The sequence below is a fragment of the Coptis chinensis genome, chromosome 1 (assembly GCF_015680905.1).
Source record: "Coptis chinensis isolate HL-2020 chromosome 1, ASM1568090v1, whole genome shotgun sequence".
Taxonomy (NCBI): Eukaryota; Viridiplantae; Streptophyta; class Magnoliopsida; order Ranunculales; family Ranunculaceae; genus Coptis; species Coptis chinensis.
Window position 1 is genome coordinate 47730110 of NC_141456.1, and position 19538 is coordinate 47749647.

The following is a 19538-nucleotide window of genomic DNA, read 5'->3' on the forward strand; positions in this document are numbered from 1 at the left end:
CTGTTAGAGGTTTATACTAGTATATCGGAATTGTTTGGAGTGTTGATGTGTTTAGCTAAGTTTGGTTTTAGCCTTGTATGAGATTAAAGGTGCGGCGAACAAAAACACAGAGCGTAATTACACAACAGCGTCAACAAACAAGTCTATCTAGTATACCACCCACTACACCTCTAGCTACTATTTCACACACATCACGACCTGATGCCCGAAGAAGAGACTCCTCTCTCGACTTCTACAAACAAAGCCTTGGCGATAGTCCCAAATCTTGCATCGTTCTAGACGGACCGATTGGGGGATTTCGAATCCCCCAAATATTTTTAATTTGTTACCCGTTTTCATAGATTAGACCATGAAAAACCTTATCGGCTACATCGTAGGATTGAACAAGTCCTAACAACATTCCACCATCCTACGGTTGGTGCGGAACAAATTAAACTTAGGGTATTCCCTTTCACCTTACCCGATAAAGGCGTCTTGGTTAAGCGCTAGCGCCCTAATTACGTGGACTCGTGGGCTAAACTTGTTGGAGTTGTTTATGGAACATTTTTACCCACCCCTAAAACGGATGAGAGATGCTTTCCAAGATTCATTTCTTTTCGACAAAATCCTCATGAATCATTTTGAGGCTTGGAATCGTTTCACCGATCTCCTTATAGAGTGTCCACATCATAACTTAGCGAAAGACCGTTAGTTAGGTGCCTTTTCAAAGGACTTCTACACCACCATAAAGAAGTCCTAGACATAATGAATGGGGTAGTTTCTTAAGCAAAGGAGCCTCGGAGGCTTATAAATTTTTAGAGGATCAAACTAAGCAAAATACTGGCGGGGGGGGGTAGTGATGATATCCGCGCTCGCTAGTTCATCAAATCTGATTAAGGCCGCGGTATGTTTGAAATTAAAAACGATTCGAGCTTAAAACTCTAATCGAATCACTCACTAAAAGGTAGAGGCCATTTTACGTACAACAAAATCCTATCCCGTCATGAATGTAAATTCAAATCCATGTAGTTTCATTTGGAGCCACGAGGCATCCCGACTCCCACGTCCTATAGCCTATGAGCGGGCTTGTTCTATTAATAGTGAACCTAAGCCCTTTGGAGACAAAATCCCAACCGGTTGGAGAAATAACCAACCGTCATACCTCGAGGGTACAATAATCAATATGTTAGGCCTCATGCGGCTTTAACCAAGCCCGCTACGACAAGGGCGAGGTCGGGGAATTTCAATAATTATAACAACCAAGTGCAACCTCGACAAGGTCAAGCACAAAGTCAAGGTAATTATAATAATTATAATGCTAATAGAGGTATCGTTAGATAAATATTAACTATCAAAATCCACCCATAAATAATTCATGTGAAATAGTTCGGTCCACCACCCGTGACTACTACACCCTTGTCGGATCGTCTTGACACCTTCATACAAGTGAGCCAAAACTTTTCCAAACCATGGCTCAATCTAACCGGCAACTTCTACAATCCATTAATAATTTAACGCAGCGGTTGGCTCAAGATAAAGCCCAACCCAAAGGTGTGTTTTCAGTGTCGCATAATACCTAATACTAAAACAACAAATACAGCCTTTGAGGTAACCGATAATACTAGTAATGAATATGAAAATGTAGGTGAGCTAAAGGCCATCACCACTCTCCGTTACGGCGAGTGGTTGATAATAAAAGTAACTATGCCTATAGTTACCCCTTCGATCGCCCCTACACCTTTATTTTACTAGATCTTGAAATAGAAGCTGAAGAGTCTACATTTTGTAGAGGTACCCGGTTCTTACAACACAACCTAAGAAACAAAAGCCGCGGTTAAACATCCGGGTGATACCATTGCTAAATACAAAGCGAAACCACCGTTTCCACAAAAATTAGCCGTGTTAACTAGGGATACAAATTATGAGGAGATTAGGGATGTTTTCAAGAATCTAACTATAAACCTTCCCTTCCTCGAAGCTATAAAAAGCTACCACACCATGCTAAGTTTCTTAAGGAATTGTGTATTACTAAGTAAGACCAATATACCAAAGGCGCCTTTTTTAGCAGGAACAATTCCCAACTCTATCTGAACATAATGGAATTGTTTAAATTACAAAGGACCACGGTCATCCTACATTACAATGCACCTTAGGAGATTCTTATCTGACTGACGGCGTTATTAGACTTGGGGGCTAAGCGTTAACTTACTCCGTTTTATTTGTATAGACAAATAGGTCTAGGCGAGATGCAACCCACTAAAATGGCGTTGCAATTAGCTGATCGGTCTATTAAGTATCCTAAGGGTGTCGTCGAAAATGTTACGGTAAAATTCAGGATTTTTTACTATCCAGGCTGATTTTGTCATCCTCGATCTGAAGTGGATTAGCGACTGTGTCGATCATCTTAGAAGCGTCCTTTTTTCGGCGAAACTGCCAATCGCTCATTAATTGCAGCGATGGTTCAATGTCCATGTCTTTTGGCCATCTTTTTGTTGAAGTCAATGTTTTAAAACAAAGACACACGGTTACCCGATTCGATCTATGGATGGAGAGGTTAGCATGATCGAGAGCTTTGCTTTCGAGATTATTTCAACAACATGTTCCGGATAATCATATGCCCAAATTTCTTTCCTTTGGAAGTTCGGACTCCAACATTTCCATCCCTACACTAGTCGATACACATATTACGGATGAGGATGAGATAGATGACTTTCTCAAAGATGTAGAGGACTATCATAGTAGCGAGGATATGACCAATCTAGATGAGCAATTCGATGAGTTTCTTAGAGCGGTGATAATTCACCCTATCAAGAACTACTTTCCATAACATCCACCTCATCTCCCTCCTTCCACCCTTCCACCTAGTAAACAAATGCTTGAGGACAAAAAAAGCGTGTGACACCTTCATTTTCAGACTTGAGGCGGTCCCTACCTACACTATGAATGAGTTTTGTGCTAAACCCACATCATCATTTTTCCATGCTTTCCTTCTACAACTTACCCATATCCACCATATTCTCCTGACCATTCACTCTTCCACACTTATTCACTAGGACACCCTCTCGTTCAAAATGAAAAAAAAGGTTAGGGCTAGGTTAAGTAATAGGGTTATCCGACCGGTTTCATTTCACTAGGTTGAGTCATAGGAAATCTTGGTGCATTGTGTTTGGATATGTTTTTACGTGATATTTATTTATGGAATGATCCCAACTGACTATTTCGGTTGTTGATATATGGTAAACTCCATGTTCATACATGCACGTTTAGATAAAGTCCGAGTATCGACTATAAATGACTCAACTTTTGTGTTTGGTGCATTTCCTTTCATTTTCATATATTGGTGAGTGCACCATTAAGGTAACCATTGCTAAAAACAAATTTTCTAAGCTCCGTTGTAAAAATTTGTTTGGGGGTCAGGGTGTTAAATTTTCGATCCTAGAATGTTTATGTCTCATTACAGTTGCTTAGGCGTTTAATTGTATTACGATTCGGGTTGACATAATCCATGATTTTAGAGTCAATTGTTAGCATAGCGTCGTCATGCGCGCCGCGAGGCGTTTTCCACTATCTTATATGTCATCCACGGTCGGAATAGAGTGTTTTATGGATCATTGGATTGGAAATTCTCTCGATCATTTCCATAACTCATTCGAAAAAATCAGACCCGATAGCGAAGCGGCAATTTTGATTTGAAGTTTCACAAAAATCGAAAAAATCACAAATTCGATTTGGGCTTGGGCCCAACCATCGATGACTTGCCCGGCGCGCCACTTTACCTTACCTTCACCAGCGATCATCTTCAAAATCCGCCATTAGCGCCCAAAAGCGAACAAAAAAAAAAAAAAAAGAAAAATAAAAAAAACCTAAATTAACCCCGACCCCAATCAATACCCAACCCAAATCGACTCCAAAGCCTACCACCACCTCCACCAAATTAAATAAGCAAAACCACGGAAATTCCAAATTTTGGTCTTTGCCATTCCCACTCCACCACCACCACTTTATTTGCCCGGTCGGTCGATTTAAATCCACCACCACATCCCATTTAAACCCCCACTACATTCCAAACTTCCAATGGCTCAACAACGCGAATTTTACGAGCAAGCTTTTTACGTGACCACTTCGCCGTGCCGTTTTCACGGTGAAGAAATGATCGGTCGAGGCTGGAATAGCTTGTGGTTTTCATTTGAAGCCTATTACCGGGAGGACTTAGTGGGGACGGTTCTACAATCTGAGGGAGTTGGAAGGGACTAGGATTTTTGTTGTGGTGGCGAAGAGGAAGGAAGGAAGTGGCGACCTGGGTTGTTGGTGAGATTCTAGGCATCCGCATAGAATCCATCGGATGTCACCCTGCGGGGAGTCCCAACATAATGGGGTAGAGCCATTGATGAGCGAAGGCGGTTATTAGAGGGACTACAATGCGAGATCGCATTGTGTTCGACGAGCTTCCCTTAGGACCAACCGGTGGGCTGCATTTCGATGGATTAGTCGGAAGCGATCTGGAAGGGAAGGAGAAGGTCGGCGACATCGGCTGAACTATCTCCACATCTTATGGATACTCCGGGGCGGAAGTATGAGTTACGCATCTTGGAGTTTTACTTAGCATGATTAGGGGAGTAGGGAAGTCATTTGCACCTCTCCCGTGTTGATAACAAAGATCATCTTTGAAGTTGAGAGCGACTCGAGGCGTGATAGGGGCGATACATCACCCTACACACCGTAACCCTCGCATCTATAAGGAGTGTGTCCAGCGGGTTTGGAGGTTGGCTGAGGATATAGAAGAAGAAGAAAGAGGTGGTGGAGAGGAGAATGTCGAGGAGAATTTGGGGAAATCAGAATGCCTCGGAGGATGAGGAGGATTTGGCGTGTTTTGATGCGGATGCCTTGGAAGTCTTTGGTCGGATCACGAGCGCATGGCTGTGATTCATCGTGGCATCGCGTTAAGCTCAACACTATCTGCGAAGACCTCCGGTTCGACGAACGGCGATGCATCATAACCGAGGTCCGTACCCGAGAGAGGAGGGGCGAGAGGTGGGAACGGATGAGGGCCAAGCTAGAAGCTCGGCACCGATTCGGGAAGAGATGCTTACGATTCCCACCTCATGGGGACTCTCCGCCGAGGACACACCATCGAGGCCTGGCGTCGTCGCCGAAGGGCGAATGGTCTTGGCCCCATCGGGGAGCTTCGGGGAAGCGATCTCCGGACCATGTGCCCTCGCTACCGGTTCGGAGTAGTTAGGGATAGCATCGGTTGATGTTTTTATATTTAATTGTAGTTTCATTATTGTTATTTATTTTAATGTAAGTTTTATGTCCGTAATTTGAATTTTTGTAGTGAAATGTACTTGAATGAAAATTTTAATATAATGGGTTATTTTCATTATCGTGGTTGTTTAATATTGATCCCACCTTCCCAACTTGTTTGGGGGTGGTTTTACCTATTCCAAAGATGATTTTTTATATAACCCTCGTGTTAGAATTTATTGTGAAGTCAAGGTGAAAATATGGCGTTTAGGCATATATATGAATAAGTATCATGGTAGGATGAAATCTCGATTAAATAGGTACACTCTATCATAAAATCAACCTTAAAGATACTAGGTTTGAATTAGAATCAAGAAAATGAGTTGTTTTCCGTTTTGGGTTTGGAAATTTTAAAATTTCCAAACCCAAGTAAATAATTTTGGCAACTTCGATCCATTTTAGCAACTTAAAACCTATATAAACTTCATACATTCTACACTCACAACTCACACTACACCTAAACTCCATCACTCACCTTTCCTCCCACGATTCCCCGTTTCGGCTAATTTTCGAGTTTCATCAACTCGGCGCACTTTTCAGCCCTCAGGGAAGCGCTTTCGCTCTGTATATTTTTCACATTTTTTTCGGGCGCTTTTCATTTTTGAAACCGCGACCAGCTCAAACAACTGGAAATTCAAATACTTAGAGCGCTTTCGCGCATACGATGTGGACCAGAAAATTTCGGTTTTCTGCGGGTAGTATCGGATCATTAGCAGCTATTCGAGAGCATAAGTTTGAGATGACATCTCCAACATTGATACGGAACAGATCTTTCGAAGATTTGTTCCAAAGCACTACTTATGGTGCTTGGTTTTTGAAGGCGATCACATCGTTGGTGGGGAGCGCTTATGGTAAGACGATGCACTTTATTCTCCAACACTAGCATCTTATTTTTACGATAAGCTGTATTTTCTTTGAAAGACCGGATGGAGAACAAGTGTTCTCCATCAACATTGATAATGAACCAATGGAAATTACCGGGTTCTTGCTAGCATTTGTTCTTGGACTTGCTATGCCATTTGAAATACAAGACCCATGGTGCTATTGGGTAGATAATATGTATGTCTACACTTACGAGTTCTTGCATGAGTCGTGACGGCACGGGCATTTTCCATATCGAGGACCAAGGGGACTATAACGTCGCTTTTGGTAGCCTGTCCATAAACATAGGAACTGTTATGTTTTGGATCATGCTAAACATTTTAGGGGAATGGCGTTTTTCTTCTGTGAATGATGCCACTTGCAGCGTTTTCCTTGCTTTAGCCACGGGACGTATGTGTCATGACCTTCCCCGAACCTTGATGTCTAGTTTAGCTCGATCCCATAGCATGAGGCATAAGTTCCTTCTTATGCCCGTTCTAGTTTCCCGTATCATGCTATGTTTCTTTCCTATTTTTTTGTACACGTTTCCGCGGATTGGATTACGGTCGACGCAGTGCGACCCACCAATAGTATTATTCGATCCTTCCGTGCAATGACTTGGCAAGGGTGGAGGATACAACCTCATCGGGTTGCACCCTACACCCCATCGGACCAAGTGGCTCTTAATAGGTTAGCAATAATAGATGACAAATGGCGGGAAGCACGGCAAATTATCATGGCATGGCGGGGCGCAAAGGAAGGAACCTCACTTCTTTATGGAAGAAGAGGATGACTAAGATGATGAGTAATCACGGGGAGATAAGGTAAGTTTTCATTCTAGTTAGTAATGCGCTTATGTCCCAAGCAATTTCATTCTTGTTAACCCCATAATGGGTAAAACTTCGTATAGAGTTGCGTCGGTTTTATTTCCTATATTAGTGCGTTCTAACTTTGTTTTGCGGATATCCCTGAATTTCCGCAGCGTTTCAATGGTATTTTTCCTACCCTCTTTATTTAAATGCTTTGAGGACAACGCATGCTTCTTGTTTGGGGGCATAGAAACGCGTGTAATTAAGGCATCTGATAGGATATAGATAGAGTTAATATGCATTTGTTTTCCAGTTAAAATTTTAAAAATTCAAAAATATAAATAAATAAGTTCATGCTATACACTTAGGAATAGTGGTATTGTTTTCCATCTCTATGCTCTTAACAATCTAGAAATCTCACGTAGTTTTTGCATTAGAATAATTTTTAGAAACATAGGTTAATATGTAGGTAATAATCTTTGCATCTATTTATAAATATATTACATGAGTATCGATGATTGTTAGCAGTAAGTTTCTGAAATCTAGGCTAGAGTACTTATTCTACAAATCCTGTGAGAATATAGCCTAAAGCCTTATATGAGCGAAACATTTGGGAAATGACACAAGGGAGAAGTAAAATCCGGATAGAGATATCACACGTCCACTTGCTTGATCACTAAACCATATCCTAAGCGAGAATTTAGGCCCTCTTGGGATCGATATAGCCAGAAATTCAAACCTATGAATTATTTTTCGCTAAGTAAGCCCCTTTGAGCCTTTCTTTAGCCTTTCATAAACCACAAATCCTTTACCCTGTTACAAATAAAACAAAAAAAAAAAATATATATATATATATATATATATATATATATATATATATATATATATATATATAATATATAATAATAATAATAATATTCAACCTACCCAATTAAGATAAGTCGAGAATAGAATGAGGAAGAAGAAGAAGAGAAAAACCTGTGTAAACAAAAGTTAGTTAATTGCTTGAGAAAATAAAAAAAGAAGTTTTCATCCAAAGAAAAAGAAAAATAAAAATAGAAATAAATAAAAACTCCAAAAAATAGAATAAAGGGAGTCAAAAGCCAAAGTAAAGAAAAAAAGAAAAAAAAAATATGGCTAAGGATGGAAACAAAGTATAGAAGCAAAAAGAAAATAACAAGGTTTTCTCTAAGTTACATAATATGAAGACTCTATTATCTCGGACTTGTCCTTTTTGAATATCCATTTCCTTCCTTCTTAAACCATCTCCTAATCCCTGCAACACCTAATAAAGGCGTCTAGCTCAATTAGGAATAGGTTAGTGTGATAGTAAGTAAAGTGGCGGATGTGTTTGTTCTACTCCGGCTTCCTTGTTGTCATTGAGATTGTAAGGTAAAGTGTACCCTGCTTGCACTAGAGTAGTGAAACTTGAGTGGAAAAATCAGTGTTGTATCTTGACTATTATTGTGAGAACCTACTTAAGAACGCAGCTATTCGAGTTTCAGAAAGCGAACCTGCTAGGCATTTCATAGTATTACTCATTGTATATATGTTTATTGTAGATGATTGATTATTATGCATATATTAGCTTAGGTTTAGACTTGATTACTCTATATGCATTGCTAATGAGAGGTATAGATAATTTAGAGCATGAATAAAGAAAACAATAGTTTTATTTCTTAGTCGTTGTAGTATAGATGAAGTTTGTGAGTACCTTCTTTGGAAAACTCTCCGAGGCTATAACTTCGTCTACTAGGGAATTCCTAGTGGTTTAAGGCCTTGTTGCATATGGTCAATGCAATCGCACTTTCATAAAGCGAGAGTAGTTAGAACTCCATTTTTTGGTCACTTATTCTAATTTCTCATCTTTGCTTGAGGACAAGCAAAATGCTGTTTGGGGGTGGTCTGATAAGAGCCCAAAACTGTAGTTTTAACCCTGTAACAGACATACTTTTAGACCAATTATGTGAGTAATAATTAAGAGTTAACACTGATTACGTGTTTTTATGCATTTCAGGCTTCAGAGTCCATTATATGCAGAAATGTGCCACTTTAGCGAGATAAAGGAGCAAAGGTCGGTTACTAAGGAGTTCTATGATTAAAGGCCAAGATTCAAGAAGACAAAGCCTTTCTAAAGACCTGTCAAAAGCTGAAAAGTCGGCCTTGGGCAGAAAGCTTGACACACAAAAGCGAGAACTTCGAAGGTCATATCTTTGGAGTCAGACCTCAGAATGGGGCCTACCTTATGTCAAAACGACCGGCTCGAAAAGAGTTTTCCAATGGTCTAAGCCGTGATCCAATCAAAGAAGCAGAAGTGGATGAAAAGTCTGTTGAAGCCAACTGCAGCTGAAAAGGCCTTTTTGGACTGAAAGAATTGGGTTTTGGGCCTGATTCTCTGGCCCAAAACATGGCTCCAAGCCCATGCACGATTTTTGGATCTGAAAGTATAAAAACAAAAGCTTAGCTCTTTGTTAATGGTAGATTTTTTAGTAGAGAATAGTAGATTTTTAGGTTAGAAAATAAAGGAGCTTAGAATAGAAAGTAGCCATTAGAATAACTTCTAGATCTAGATTTAATTTTTTTAATTAAGTTTAATTTCAAATCCAATTCTTGTTTTAGATTAAACTATTAGAATCATTACTCTTAATTAGTTTGATTAATAAAATAGCTAGTTGTTAAATTTCGATTCTTGTCATTTACATTTTGTGTTAGATCGATTCATTTACTACTTGTTATTCAATTCTTAGTTATTAATTAGATTTTAATTATTGTGTAATTTAGATTAGTAAATTTCAATTATTTATATCATGTTTAGTTTAACTTTAATCGAAATGATTGCGTAATGATTCTCGGCTAAACCTCCATTAGAGGGGGTTGAGAAGCCTTGATGAAGCTTGATTCGACTATATTAGAATCGCCGTAATTTCCTTTCCACTCTAGAAGCGATTAGTTCACCATGAGAATGGGTTTAATCGTTCACATGCTAGTTATGAATTGGTAGGAATGCCATGTGTAATTAGGGATTAGGAAGAACCAATTGTTCTCTTTGAAGCAATTCAATTCGGATTACTGACTATTAAATTCGTTAATAGGATTAAGTCGAGTTAAGGTGGAATCAATCCCCCTCTAACTCCTTATCATCGAATAAACGTAGCATTTCCTTTGTTATTTTGATAACCGACTAGTTGCATCTTATGTGTAGTTGCATCGTAGTCTAGTTGCCTTTTCGTAAATCTCTCATTAGACCTTAAGTAGACTAATTACACGTGATAACACAGCATGCGGAAGGACTAGGAGTGGAACGAATCACTCTACTCCACTATATCTCGTAGGATTGAGAGTAGAAATCTTTGATAAGTATATAGGATCATAAGATAGTTTTAGTTTACTTACGTTTTGAGTTTCATCGTTCATTTCATAGGTAGACTATTCAATTTTATCGTTTATCACAGTTCGACCATTGTCTCTCCTCATATAGACTGTGAAGTTGATAAGGGCCCAAAACTGTAGTTTTAACCCCTTAATAATCTTACGTTTAGACCAATTATGTGAGTAATAATTAAAAGTTAACACTAATTACTTGTTTTTATGCATTTCAGGCTTCAAAGTCCATTATGTGTAGAAATGTGCCACTTTAGCGAGATAAAGAAGCAAAGGTCGGTTACTAAGGAGTTCCATGATTAAAGGCCAAGATTCAAGAAGATAAAGCTTTCTAAAGCCCGGTCAAAAGCAGAAAAGTTGACTCGGGCAGAAACAGCACACAAGTCAGCAGAACTTCCGAAGGCCGTATCTTTGAACTCAGACCTCGGAATGGGGCCTACCTTATGTCAAAACGACCGGCTCAGAAAGAGCTTTCCAATGGTCCAAGCCTTGACCCAATTAGAGGAGCAAAAGTGGACGAAAAGTCTGTTGAAGCCAACTGCAGCTAAAGATGCCTTTTTGGACTGAAAGAATTGGGTTTTGGGCCTGATTCTCTGGCCCAAAACATGGCTCCAAGCCCATGCACGATTTTTGGATCTGAATGTATAAAAATAATAGCTTAGCTCTTTGTTAATGGTAGATAGTTAGACCTAGATTAAAGATTAGATTAGTAGCCTCCATTAATTAATTCTAGATCAAGTTTTCCTTAGATTTAATTAGTTTAATTTAATTAGTTTCATATCTTGTTTTTATTTAATTCCTTGAATGATTGTTCGTCATTTAAATAGATAAATAAAATAGTTATTATTATTCAATTTCGATTTTTGTCATTTGCATTTATAGATCTAGTTTAAATTCTTGTTCTTATTTCATTCTTAGTTAATTAATTAGATTTCAATTATTGTTTAATTTAGATTAGTAAAGTTAGAATTTTGATATGATGTGTAGTTATAATTCAATGGGAAATGATGGGTTGATGACTCGAGGCTAAAACCTCCATTAGAGGGGTTGATGAAGCTTTGATGAAAACTTAGTGGTATAGTGTAGAAGCATTGTAGAATCTATTCCACTCTAGAAGGTCGTGATTAAGCCATGAGAATGGGTGGGCGACCTCACATGCTAGTTAGTATTTGGTAGAAATGTCATGAACACTAGGGATTAGAACTCAAAATTCTTGCCGTAAGAGCGTAAGAATCGAGATACAAGAACCTATGCTAGGTTATCAAGTTGGATTCGAGGTGGATTCAATTCCCCTACAATCCTTTATCTAGATTCAAAACAATCATATTTCCATAGCATTCGTAGTTTAAATTCAAATAATCAATTTCATATTGCATCGTAGTATAATTCCCCCCGTAAAACTCTCATTAGACTTAAGACCGACTAATTAGACTAGAAAACATTCCATGCTAGAGAACTAGGAGTGGAACGAATTTGTTACTCCACTCTATTTCGATAGAATTGAGAGTAGAACTTTGATAAATATAGGCTCATAAGATAGTTTTAGTTTACTTACGTTTTGAGTTTCATCGTTCATTTCGTAGGTAAGCTATTCAATTTTATCATTATCAAATGGCGCCGCTGCCATCTTAGTTGCACTTTAGCATTGTTTTCATAGTAGAATTAGTCATTTTTAAGTCCCATTAAACCCACCCACCCTTGTTTGATTCATACTGTGGTTATCCGTTTTAGCGTTGAAAAATTCTGCGAAAAATTACACTTGAAGGCGACCCGCGCTTTATAAGGGCGCACTGCGCTCTATAGCCTGGAACAGCGACCCGCCCTCATACCGAGCGCGACCCGCCCTGATTTTACTGGACCACGAGCGCGACCCGCCCTCATACCGAGCGCGACCCGCGCTAACTTACTGGAACACGGAGCGCGACCGCGCCCTATGCGAGCGCACCTGCGCCCTAAGCAAAACTTTCCGGATTTCTACAGGTTTGTTTCGAACTTCGATTTTTTAAGTTTTTCAGTGTTCTAACTTGTTAATTACACTGAACACGCGTAAACAAGACGCTATTCATAAGCGAAGCAAGGACGCTATCAGGTATTCCTTTCTTCCATACCTCGCATCTCTAGTTAGAAGTTCATACTAATATATCAAGATTGTTTGGATTGTTGTCGTGTTTAGACTTAGACTTGCATGAGATTAAGGTCTGGTCGGAGAAAAGCACCGAACGTAATTAACCGTCAACATCAACAAACAAATCTATCGAGTATACCAATCACTACACCTCTAACTACTATCCTACCAACCACACCTGACATAATGGCTGAAGAAAGAGAGACTCCTCTCTCCGACTTTTACAAAGCCTTGAGCGATAGCCCTAAATCTTGCATCGTTCTAAGGGACCCGGTGGGGGATTTTGAATTCCCCAAACATATTTAATTTGTTACCTTTTTTTCATGGTTTAGACCATGAAAAACCTTATCGGCTTATCGTAGGATTGAACAAGTCCTTACAACATTCCACCATCCTACGGTTGGTGCGGAACAAATTAAATTGAGGGTATTCCCTTTCACCTTAGCCGATAAAGGCGTCTTGGTTAAGCGCCCAAAGCCTAATTAATGGACTTCGTGGGGCCAAACTTGTTGATTTGTTTATGGAACATTTTTATGCACCCCTTAAGGCGGATGAAATGCTTTCCAAGATTCACTTCTTTTGAGAATCCTCATGAATCGTTTTTGAGGCTTGGAATCGTTTCACCGATCTCCTTATAGAGTGTCCACACCATCACCTAGCAAAAGACCGTTAGTTCGTGCCTTTTCAAAGGACTTCTACACCACCATAAAGAAGTCATAGACATAATGAATGGGGGTAGTTTCCTAAGTAAAAGGAGCCTCGAGGAGGCATATAAATTTTTGGAAGATTAGACTAAAGCGTAATAATAATTGGGGGTAGTGGCGATTACTCCGGCTCCGCTAGTTCTTCTTCAGTGATTAAAGGCTACCGGTATGTTTGAGGTTAAATCAGATCCACGAGCTTAAAACTCTAATTGAATCCCTCACAAAAAGGTAGAGGCCATTTACGTACAACAAAAGCCTATCCCGTAATGAATGTAAATTCAAATCCATGTAGTTTCATTTGGAGTCACGAGTATCCCGACTCCCAGCGTCCTATAGCCTATGAACATTCTTGTTCCATTAATAGTGAACCTAGCGCCCCTTGGAGACAAAATCCAACCGGTTGGAGAAATAACCAACCCGTCCACACCTACGGTACAATAATCAATATGTTAGGCCAACGCCGCGGTTATAACCAAGCTCCACCACAACAAGGACGGGACCGGGGGTAATTATAATAATTATAACAACCAAAGCGCAACCTCGACAAAGTCAAGCACAAGGTCAATGTAGTTATAATAATTATAATGCTATTAGGTAAATAATAACTATCAAATAAATAATCAGCGAGATAGTTCAGTCCACACCACCCGTGACTACTACACCCACACAACCGGATCGTCTTGACACCTTCATACAAGTGAGCCAACAACTTTTCCAAACCATGGCTCAATCTAACCAACACATTCTATAATCCGTTAATAATTTAAACCAACGGTTAGCCAAAAGCCCAACCAAAGGCGTGTTTCGGCCAAAGCGATACTGACCACAGAACGGTAAAAAGAACACTTTGAGGTAAGCGGTAATACTAGTGCGAAAACTACAACCGTAGGTGAGCTAAATGCCATCACCACTCTCCGTTACGGAAGAGTGGTTGATAACAAAGTAACTATGCCTATAGTTACCCCATCGATACTCCTACACGGATATCGAACTAGATACGAAATAGGCCCGAAGAACCTACCAGCGTAGAGGTACCGGTTAAACCACAAACTAAGAAACAGAAAGCCAAGGTTACACATCAAGTCGAGCCATACGCTAAATATAGAAGCGAAACCACCGTTCCCTCGAGAAATTAGCCATGCTAACCGGGGATACTAACTTTTGAGGAGATTATGAGCGTTTTCAAAATCTAATGATAAACCTTCCTTTTCTCGAGCTATAAAAAGCTACCTAACCCGCTAAGTTTCTTAAGGAGTTGTGCACTACTAGGCGTAAGACCAACATACCCCTAAAGGCGCCTTTCTAAGCTGAGCGGTTCCTAACTTTATCCGAAAATAATGGAATTGTTAAGTACAAGGACCCTAGTCGCCCCATCTTGTACAATGTACCTTAGGAGATTCTCACCACGACGATCGTATTTACTAGACATGGGGGCTAGTGTTAACTTACTCCCATTTTATTTGTATAAACAAATAGGTCTAGAGGAGATGCAACCTACTAAAATGACATTGCAATTAGCTGATCGGTCTATTAAGTATCCTAAGGGTGTGGTTGAAAACGTGTTGGTTAAAGTCCAAAATTTTTACTACCCAGCCGACTTCGTTATCCTCGACACAGAAGTCACTAACGACTCTGTACCTATCATTTTAGGGCGTCTCTTCTTGGCTGCTGCCAACGCGCTCATAAACTGCCGCGATGGTTCGATGTCCTTGTCCTTTGGCCATCTTTCTGTTGAGGTAAATGTTTTCAAAATGAGGACACAGTACCCCGATTCATCTACAAATGGCGAGGTTTGCATGATCGAGAGCTTAGCTCAAGATTACTTCAAAACATGTTTCGGAGAAACAGTTAACAAATTCCTTTCCTTCGAAATTCCGACTTTTAACAATGACTCCCTAGTAGTAGGCGAAATCGAAGAAGAATTCCTGCAACTCTTTTTGCCGCTTCTTTACCCACTGCGAGTCCCCCTTGCCAACAACCATTCATCCCTTGATGCTATGACGGAAGATAAATTTTTCAATCTCTATCCCGGTGATCCTTTTGACCCACCTATTGAGGAATGTCTTGCATATATCAAGATTTCTAATGATATGGACTTGAGCTCTAGCTGAGAATCATTCACCTTCCATCACCAATATTCCCCACCCTCCACCTTTTCAAAGGAACCTCGAAGTTTACTTTCGATCCTTTAGTTTCTCTGTGCTTCATGATTTTTAAATCCACCTAGTAAATAAATACTTCTCAAGGATAAACCACTTGACACCTTCATTTTCAAACTTGAGACAGTCCCTAACTACACCATGAATGAGTTTTGTGCTAAACCCACATCCTCATTTTTTCCATGCTTTCCCTCTAAAACTTATCCCAATCCACCATATTTTCCACAACCATTCACTTTTCCACACTTATTCACTAGGACACCCTCTCGTTCAAAGATGAAACATAAGGTGCATGCTCGGTTATGTTATAGGTCTATCCGACTTCACTTTCATTCCACTAGTCGGTATCGTAGGAAATCTTGGTGCTTGATTGTGTTTGGATATGTTTCTGTGATATTTATTTATGGAGCGATCCACAACTATTTCGGTTGTTGATATATGATAAACTGCATATTCATACATATATTTAGATAAAGTCTCGAAGTATCGACTATAAAGCGACTCAATTTTTGTGTTTGGTGCATTTCCTTTCATTTCCATATATTGGTGAATGCACCATTCAGGTAACCGGGCCCTCCCTATGGAGTGTGTGGTTGTAAGTACCGGATCCTAAGTCCATGGTTCACATAATTCACGTTTTCCACTATTGCATATTTTCTTGGTTTTTGAGTCATGTTTCTCTATAGTGTGAATTATGTCTTTACTGCTTATTGTTTTCCTTTATATTAAACCTAATTCATAAAAAGTAAAAAAGTTTAAAGCTATAAAAATAGTAATCTAGCAAGTCTCGGGAATCTGACCTTAAAAGATCCAAGTTTTCGTACAATACCAACTTTCTGGAGTATAGGCCAAACAAAAATTTCAAACTTAAAAAGAGTTTTCCAATTTTGTTTGGGGGTGGCGGATTTTGGTATTCATTTCAAATCTTGTTGCCACCCTAAGCCTGTCATGTTTACTCCAGTAGAGTTTGTGTTAGTTAGTACGTAATAGTTTAATTGTGCTTCATATTATCATATCATCTTTACAATATTTCTATTACAGGTACTGCCAATTTTTGCCACGTTTCTATGGTAAATTCTTTCCTTATCTCTTTACACTTTGAGGACAAAGTGTTCGATTGTTTGGGGGTGGGATAGAAATATTTGCAAAAATTAGACACTTTTAAGATGTAAATTATGCACTTTTATTTATAAAATGTTAAAAATTATAAAAATTAGTTAGTTACATAATTTAATTGTGCTATTGAATTGTTTCATGAACCTCCTTCTCCCAAATTGTTTGGGGGTGGTATAGAAACACGATGTAAATGTTAAGCACATATTAGGTTGTATATTACGTATTATTTGTCTTAAAAAAAATAAAAATAAAAATAAAAATAAAAAGTTTATGCTATACACTTAGGAATATTGGTATTATTTCTTTCTCTATGCTCTTAATAATCTAGAAGTCTCACGTAGCTTTTGCATTATAATAGTTTTTAGAAACTTAGGTTAATATGTAGGTAATAATCGTTGCATCTATCTATAAATATATTACATGAGTATCTATGATTGTTTGGCAGTAAGTTTCTGAAATCTAGGCTAGAGTACTTATTCTACAAATCCTGTGAGAATATAGCTTAAAGCCTTATATGAGTAAAACATTTGAGAAATGACACAAGGGAGAAGTATATTCCGAATAGAGAAATCACACGTCCACTTGCTTCACCACTATACCATGTCCTAAGAGAGAATTTAGGCCCTTTTTGGATCGATATAGATAGAAATTCCGACCTAAGTATATTTTCCGCTAGTCGCCCCACTGAGCCTTTTATTAGCCCTTTCATAAACCACAAATCCTTTACCCTGTTACAAAACAAAACAAAATAATAAAAAAATAATAAAAAAAATTAAAAAAAAAATCAACCTACCCAATTTAGATAAGTCTGAGAATATAATAAGGAAGAAAGAAGAAGAGAAAAACCTGTGTAAACAAAAGTTAGTTAATTGCTTCAGAAAATAAAGAAAAGAAGTTTCCATCCAAAGAAAAGAAAAATAGAAATAGAAATAAAATAAAAACTCCAAAAAAATAGAATAAAAGGAGTCAAAAAAGCCAAAGAAAAGGAAAAAAAATATGGCTAAGGATGGAAACAAAGTGTAGAAGCAAAAGTAAATAACAAGGTTTTCTCTAGTTACATAATATGAAGACTCTATTATCTCGGACTTGTCCCTTTTGAATATCCATTTCCTTCCTTCTTAAACCATCTCCTAATCCCCCATGACACCTAATAAAGACCTCTAGCTCAATTAGGAATAGGTTAGTGGGATAGTAAGTGGCAGATGTGTTTGATCAACTTCGGCTTCCTTGTGTGTCATTGAGATTGTAAGGTAAAGTATGCCCACCGCATTAATTGGAGTAGCAAAACTTGAGTGGAAAAATCAGAGTGATTTTTGTCTTGACTTTTATGTGAGAACCTACTTAAGGGGCTATTCCAAAGTTTGAGAAATGGACACATTCTTGCATTTCATAGTATTACTCATTGTATATATGTTTATTCGTAGATGATTGATTATTATGCATATATTAGCTTAGGTTTCGACTTGATTACACTATATGCATTGCTAGTGAGAGGTATAGTTAATTTAGAGCATGAATAAGGAAACAATAGTTTTATTTCTTAGTCGTTGTAGTATAGATGAAGTTTGTGAGTACCTTCACTGGAAAACTCTCACGAGACTATAACTCGTCCACTAGGGAATTCCTAGTGGTTTAAGGCCTTGTTGCATATGGTCAATGCAATCTTGACAGTAAACGCGAGAGTAGATAGAACTCCATTTTTGGTCACTTATTCTAATTTCTCATCTTTGCTTGAGGACAAGCAAAATGTTGTTTGGGGGTGGTTTGATAAGAGCCCAAAACTGTAGTTTTAACCCCTTAATAATCATACGTTTAGACCAATTATGTGAGTAATAATTAAGAGTTAACACTAATTACGTATTTTTATACATTTCAGGCTTCAAAGTCCATTATGTGCAGAAATGTGCCACTTTAGCAAGATAAAGGAGCAAAGGTCGGTTACTAAGGAGTTCCGTGATTAAAGGCCAAGATTCAAGAAGATAAAGCCTTTCTAAAGCCCGGTCAAAAGCTGAAAAGTCGACGGCAGGCGTAAGCAAAGACACAAGTGAGAACTTCCGAAGGCCGTATCTTTGGATTCAGACCTCGGAATGGGGACTACCTTATGTCAAAACGACCGACTCGGAAAGAGCTTTTCAATGGTCCAAGCCTTGACCCAATCAGAGGAGCAAAAGTGGACGAAAAGTCTGTTGAAGCCAACTACAGCTGAAGAGGCCTTTTGAATTTGAAGAATTGGGTTTTGGGCACGATTCTTCGCCCAAAACATGGCTCCAAGCCCATGCACGATTTTTGGATCTGAATGTATAAAAACAAAAGCTTAGCTCTTTGTTAATGGTAGATAGTTAGACCTAGATTAAAGATTAGATTAGTAGCCTCCATTAATTAATTCTAGATCTAGTTTTCCTTAGATTTAATTAGTTTAATTTAATTAGTTTCATATCTTGTTTTTATTTAATTCCTTGAATGATTGTTTGTCATTTAATTAGATAAATAAAATAGTTATTATTATTCAATTTCGATTTTTGTCATTTGCATTTATAGATCTAGTTTAAATTCTTGTTCTTATTTCATTCTTAGTTAATTAATTAGATTTCAATTATTGTTTAATTTAGATTAGTAAAGTTAGAATTTTGATATGATGTGTAGTTATAATTCAATGGGAAATGATGGGTTGATGATTCGAGGCTAAAACCTCCATTAGAGGGGTTGATGAAGCTTTGATGAAAACTTAGTGGTATAGTGTAGAAGCATTGTAGAATCTATTCCACTCTAGAAGGTCGTGATTTGCCATGAGAATGGGTGGACGACCTCACATGCTAGTTAGTATTTGGTAGAAATGTCATGAACACTAGGGATTAGAACTCGAAATTCTTGCCGTAAGAACATAAGAATCGAGATACAAGAACCTATGCTAGGTTATCAAGTTGGATTCAATTCCCCTCTAATCCTTTATCTAGATTCAAAAACAATCATATTTCCATAGCATTCGTAGTTTAAATTCAAATAATCAATTTCATATTGCATCGTAGTATAATTCCCCCTCGTAAAACTCTCATTAAACTTAAGACCGACTAATTAGACTAGAAAACATTCCATGCTAGAG

General features: G+C 38.4%; 1 pseudogene; it reads right to left on the reverse strand.

Annotated features, from left to right (window-relative positions):
- Window positions 1–582: 582 nt before the first annotated feature.
- Window positions 583–675, reverse strand: LOC147524329 (small nucleolar RNA R71; annotated as a pseudogene).
- Between the last annotated feature and the right edge of the window lie 18863 nt (window positions 676–19538).